The 7,053-nt window shown below is 34.5% G+C and overlaps 1 protein-coding gene and 1 long non-coding RNA gene across 3 annotated transcripts in view; one reads left to right on the forward strand and one right to left on the reverse strand.

Moving 5' to 3' along the window:
* The window catches only part of LOC111678137, a 21,484-nt gene that overhangs the window by 5,201 nt on the left and 9,230 nt on the right, over positions 1-7,053 (forward strand). The window lies entirely within an intron of this gene.
* LOC124420851 lies at positions 171-3,280 on the reverse strand. Of its 2 annotated transcripts, none has more exons than XR_006941407.1 (3): positions 678-3,280; positions 416-511; positions 171-312 (listed from the first exon to the last, which is right to left on the reverse strand). It is a non-coding gene; the product is annotated as an uncharacterized LOC124420851 (long non-coding RNA). The 2 variants fall into 2 exon arrangements; XR_006941406.1 differs by having other exon boundaries at positions 403-511.

Genomic DNA, 7,053 nt, shown 5'->3' on the forward strand with positions numbered 1-7,053 from the left:
TATATAGATAGATAGATAGATAGATAGATAGATAGATAGATAGGTAGATAGATAGATAGATAGATAGATAGATTGATACATAGATAGATAGATAGATAGATAGATAGATAGATAGGTAGGTTGGTAGGTATGTGAAAAGGTATACATTATATTAAATTTACCTTCCTGGTCCTTGATATGGTTTTAAGAAATCCATGTGCTCGGCATGAGCCCAAAATTGATACTTCTTTGAAGTTTTTGTACCAACACGAAATGAACGCAAATATTTTGTATAACTGTCACGTAAATTTTTCCATTTCCTTTTCGAGGCATCTGCAAAACAAAATTAAATATATTTTAAATAATTTTTTGCATAAAAACAGTACTTTCTAAGCAAATACAATTAAATTAAAAAACCGTTACTTTTTAAAATTACATTTCAATGGTATTTCTGCTAATCATTCGACTACTTTATTTCCCAATTGAGTGCAAAACTTGGAACAGCATTTGGCATTAAACGTGCTCATTTATTCTTTGAAATAACATACAAAACATACAAATTTTAAAATGTTTCTTGAGATTTGATAAATTTTACATGCTTTTGTTCAAATGAACTTAAACAAATTAATTTTTATAATTTTAAAGCAATTCTTATGAAGAATTATCATATTTTTGTGTAAAAAGAAATTGTCATTTACATCTTTGTTTTGTCATTTTTTATTTATTCGGCTGTTTGACATTTTGGGGACTGTTACAATTTTCATGATTATTTTTGTCTCTTCCACTTAATTTTGCATTCATAGTAGTTTTTCTATTTCAATAAATAAATAAAAACATCTTTCTTGTTAAAAAAAAAGTAACTTAAATCGTTGCCTCTAATTACTGCTATAATTTTCTTTGAAAAGAGTAACTTTTTTATAACGGCTAAACATTAATTCAAATGTTTCAAACAAAATGACTAATAGACGCCAGTATTTAATTGAAATTTTTAAATGATTTGTAAACAAATCATTAAAATGCAAACATTTTCTTATAGAACACCGAACGAGAAGTAGGAGGAATTACTGGCAAATAAAAGTGTTTTGTTTTTTCTACTTTATATATATTTCTTTTGCTTTGTTTTTATCGGCATCTTTGGAGCGTAAACATATCTGAGCAAGAGAAAATAAAGTTTTCTCTTTTTAATAAAAGTACTGCTAACCTGTTAATACTAGAAAAAGCACTGAAATGCTTTTAAATACGAGTATTTATTTAATTATATAAAAATTTCAAAAATTGGCAGTGCAAATTTTTGCAATTTACTTAAAATATTAAGTTTTTGTTCTTCCAAAATCATTGTTTTATTGTTTTTGTTAATTGTGTTTTCTCACTTACAACTTGAGTTTAATTTTCTCACTTACAACTTGAGTTTAATTGGCCAATTACACTCAGATAATATGTATCTTTACTGATAACTAAAAAACACGAAACATATATTAATTCGGGTTTAACCAAAGAATAAAGATTATCTTTATCAGAAAAACTCGCCCTTAGACTTATATAAACTGAGGTTTTGTTGACTTATATAGAGAGTCTAGAATATTTAACATAAATCATTTTGAGCTCAAACGTCATTTTAAACTTGGTTCTTATGTGCTCCATGTGACAAATTTCATCTTGAAAAGTTCAACCTGTAGCATATATACAAGCCGTACTTGAATACATAGACGGACATAGCTGAGATTTAGAACCAATATTTTTGGATGTTACATACATTAGTACACTCATAATACAACCATTACACTAGGATGGTGTAGGGTGTAATATAATCAATTAAAAATACCCATCAGTTTAACAACCGATATACTCTTGTACACGGATGTGTACCCCTTACGAACAAAGGTGAAGACAATAGTCACTTCTGTGTACCCTTTGTAAGCGAGAGAGTGGACACCGACGAAATGAGTCAGAACTGATCAGAAAATATTCTTTTAAGATAAGATCTTACAATTACCTCAAATGCGTCAATCTGACATAATTTTTATTATACTAAAATATCGCATAATGCTATCAACACCTGCCTTGACGGCCTATTTCACGTGGTCATTCTCAACCACTGGGTGAGCAAAATGTAACAACTCACCACCTCCCCATTGTGTACCTTACACGCCGGTGGCAATTTACGTATATGGATGTTCCGGTCCAGTATATGTGCACTTTGCTCAAGTACTTGAGCTATCTAAATCGTTGAGCCACTATGTGGATCCCGAAGGAACCTCAACGAACTTACCAGCCAGGACATAGTCATGTAAGCAACTTACCACCCGTACTAATAGATTCTATGGTGCTTTCGTTACAACCCTTTTCAAAGCATTCAAGGAAAAGCCAGGGAGTCAAATGTAAACACCAGCTTATAGTCCCGGCAGACTAGAGGTACTAGTAGCACCTTCATCCAAAGATTGCAATACACCAAAATGTGGGTCTTACATCAAGGAAACATGATGGAGTTTATAGAACTTGCCGCTTATTGGTTTCTATTATTGTGTTGCTGCATTTTCGTTTAGTTTTATTAGTTTATTTTTGTCGTTCCAGCGGTCATACAATGGCTGCACCAGGATTCCATTGATTGGGCACAGCAATCACAATATTGATCTTAATTGCCGCATAAAGCAATCAATTGTGGAATCACTTAATTGAGGCATAAAAAAAGTAACATTTTGGGCATTTGCGGCAATCGTGTGATCATACTAAAGGTATGATCACACGAGTCGCCAATAGCTCATATATAACCATTTTATCACGTAGAAGAATAATAAATGACTCGAATGTGATAAAAAATTTAAAAAAATGCTTGCTGGGTAATATAGTCTTATGTATTTTAAAGTTTTACAAATATTTAACTCAAGTTTATAAACAAGTTATGCCGAGAAAAAGCTCTACATTGACCACACAACCGCTGTGTATCTACAAAATTACTCTCTGTTTTTTCTTCTTGTTTTCGCACTATTTTGTGTTGTTTTTTTTTGTTGTTCCTCTTTTACCATTTTTTCTTGTAGTATTTTAACGATTTTTTTCATTTTTTTTCCTTTTTTTTTTGCTATAATATTTTTGTTACAAGATTTTCTTCTAGTTATGGCGAGATGAAAATTTTTCAAGAAATAAAAACGACAAAAAACAAACTAAACTTTGCAATTTTGATTAAAGTTTGTTGTTTTTTTTCCTAGTGAGAGGTGGTGGTGATGGAGTTGCAATGCATTTTATAAAGTAAAACGCACTATATGTACATATATACTATGCATACGAACTGTGCATGTTGTTTTTACTGTTGTACTTACCCACAGATAAACCAATTTCTTCAGCGATTTGCGACCAAACTTTTAATTTGACTTCGACATTTTTATAGTCCGGATGATGAGTATTATAGACGATTTGATGTTTTTTAACAATCTCAATAAAATCGGTGGTATTATCGGATGTTGTAGAGGATTCACTGATACCACCGCGTTGTGTTTTAGTCGATTTCATGGTATTGCTGGCATGATGTGGGGCAAGTGAGGCGCTGTTGCTAATACCGCTTAAGGAAGTGCCACTCAATTCTTCAGAACCCATAACAAAAGACATTCAATAAAGTCTGGATTTCGGAAAATGCGTTTTCTCTTTAATTAATTAAAGCTGCTGCATTGATTAAATGCAGACAAATGTGAAAGAAAAATCCAGGAAAAGAGGAGACACGACTGCTGCTGCTGGTGGTGGTGGTGAAGATGATGATAATAGTGTTGTTTAGTTAAGTCCGCACATACAAAAGTGTTTTTTTTCTGCTGTTTTTTATTTTTAATTTGTTGTTTTTGTTTTGTATACCCGTGTATGCGTTTTTATATATTGCTGTGCTGTGATGTTGATGATGCGACGACCGCTCCGACAAAAGTTGGACACTTGAATGAGACGATTACAGATATGCGAACTAACCAACAACCACCGCTTTTGCAAATGTACACACAACAGCCAACAACAACGACGACGACGAAGAAAACAACAACAACAATAATAATAACGGCAGCAGCAAACAGCAACAACAATAACATTATAATAAACCCCAAGAGCTGTAGCTGCAGCAACAGTAACAGTCAGAGCCTCAACAACAACAACAACCACTACGACGACCATGTTAGCAACGACAACGACGAGTCAAATAAAAAAAAAATTGAAAATAAAAAAACAAAAAAAATCGCGCGCACAAACAGACACACACACTGACTCACTCAACTACACACGAAAGAAACAATTGATGGTGAAGAAGCACCATCTCCAACGTTAAGAGCCGCAATAATAATAACAACAACAACTGCTACAGCAGGCTTTGGTTGCCAGTTTTCCGAGAGAGAGAGCAGCAGCAAACACCAGGCACCACCAGCGTCATAGAAGGGGGAGGGTGCAGGCGGCGGCGGTAGCAACAGCATAACCTGCAGTAGCAGCAACCGCGTTGTCAAATCGCTAAAATACACTCACTCACTATGTACGACGTCAATAGTTTGTTTTGCTTTCTGTTGTTGTGTTATTGCTGTTATTGTTGTTGTTATTATTTTTATAGCGAAATTCTTTTACCGGTCGTTTGTTTCTTCGTTTCAGTTTTGATGTTTAGGTTGATGGTGCTGTTGCCTGTAGTTGTTGTAGGATCTGTGTTTATTTGTTTTTGTTTCTTCATTTCGTTTCAACAAAAACAACAAGCAACAGTGTAACAAAACAATAATAAAACCTCCATAACAAGTTAAATACGAGGATGTTAGGTAAAGGTCCTTAATATGTAATAATTAGAAGTCCACAATGAACATTCGTGGAGCATAGAGATAACATAGAGACATAAGGTGTTGAAGTGATATCATAAGCGAACGACGGTACATTATGGCCAATGTCCGCAATATTGATGAGTTTTGTGATCTAGTAGTGTAAATAGAACTGAACTATATCTAATCCAGAACTGAATTGGAACTGAACTAGGACTGAAGTAGAACTGGAACTGAAATAGTACTGAATTAGAACGGAACTAGAACTGAACTAGAACTAAATTAGATCTAAACTAGAACTGAACTAGAAATGATCTAGAACTGAACTGGAAATTAACTAGAACTGAACTATGTCTAAACTAGAAATGATCTATAAATGATCTAGAACTGAAACTCAACTAGAACTGAACAAGAACTGAACTAGAACTGAACTGGAACTGAACTAGAACTGAACTAGAACTGAACTAGAACTGAATTAGAACTGAACTAGAACTGAACTAGAACTGAACTAGAACTGAACTAGAACTGAACTAGAACTGAACTAGAACTGAACTAGAACTGAACTAGAACTGAACTAGAACTGAACTAGAACTGAACTAGAACTGAACTAGAACTGAACTAGAACTGAACTAGAACTGAACTAGAACTGAACTAGAACTGAACTAGAACTGATCTAGAACTGAACTAGAACTGAACTAGAACTGAACTAGAACTGAACTAGAACTGAACTAGAACTGAACTAGAACTGATCTAGAACTGAACTAGAACTGAACTAGAACTAACCTTGAACTAGATCTGAAATACGAGTGAATATGAGAGCTCTCCTGAAGAAAAAAGCATACGATTGGTCCTGAAATGCCGGTCCTTCTTAAATCGGATTGCAAGACATTCAGCTGTCGTACTAAGAAGTTTTCAATGCGAAGAAAAGAGAACACGCTCTGTCCCTGTTCTGCATCAGCAGAAGTCCTTTGTAATTGAGTTTACCCTCCAACACGATTTTATAATTTGAAATATTTTCTAAAGTCCCCCAAAAAAAGCTTTTCAGATTGCACATTGTTACTAAAGTTTGGACGGACATAGTTAAGCAACAAACTAAAACTCTGTTTAGCCATGACAGTTGTCTATCAAGCGAGCCAGTCACCCAGTCCACGATAATAATAACAACAACAACAAAACAGCAACGATGATTTTTACATTTTAATTTATTTTTTTTTTGTAGTAACTGTTACAAAATAAACGAGAGAGTAAGGCGGCATTAAAGAGCACAACACAGCACAGCTCAGCAAAACAATAACAGATAGTCAGCCAGCCAGCCACATTGACTTCAAACATCCTCTTCAAAATAACAGTAACAACAATGCAAACCAACAGCAGCAACAGCAGCACACCACAATATCTAGGGACAGAACAACTCAAATAACAATCAACACTGTACTCTGGCTGTAGAATATTTTGTTGTATTTGACGTCGTTGTCGTCGTCATCGTTGTTGTTGTGTAGGTATCCACAATAACAACTACAACATTAGTATAACACTCCCTCAGTTCTGTTATGCCTTCGCCACCTTCTCTCCTACGGTCCAAACTAAAACAACAAATTCAACATATGAATAGGGAAAAAACGACTAAGAAGAACAGGCATATGTCAGCTAGCAAATATTGGAGGTGAAGGAGGAGGGTTTTTGAGGCCGCTTCTATTTTCTCTCTTCTTTTTTTTTGTTTCGCAGAGTGCGAGTGATAGAGTTTGTGTGAGTATCTGCAACAAATTTTCATCGTTGTGCAGGTACTTAAGCGTACGTTATATAGGAATGTATGTGTTATTTATATAGACGCCTACATATTGACGTCGTTTCGTTTTTCTCCCGCTTGAATACATATTTCTGTTGGGAGGAGACCTTTAGTTACTACCATTAAAGTCAGTTATTAAAAGGACTTGCCAAATTGGTTCCACTTATTTTGAATCCTTTAAAATTATGTATGTGGTCAGCTGGTTCCAGAGTTGGTTGGTCTAAATTGATTCTTGGATTCTTATATGATGGCTAGACTATAGTCCAGACCAGGCTATACTCTAATCTAGCCTATAGCCTAAACTACAGTCTAGACTAGACTATAGTCCAGACTATAGACTAGACTATAGACTAGACTATAGTCGAGACTATAGTCCAGACTATAGACTCGACTATTGTCCAGACTATAGACTAGACTATTGTCCAGACTATAGACTAGACTATAGTCCAGACTATAGACTAGACTATAGTCCAGACTATAGACTAGATTATAGTCCAGACTATAGACTAGACTATAGTCCAGACTATA

This window comes from Lucilia cuprina, chromosome 6, assembly GCF_022045245.1.
Source record: "Lucilia cuprina isolate Lc7/37 chromosome 6, ASM2204524v1, whole genome shotgun sequence".
NCBI lineage: Eukaryota > Metazoa > Arthropoda > Insecta > Diptera > Calliphoridae > Lucilia > Lucilia cuprina.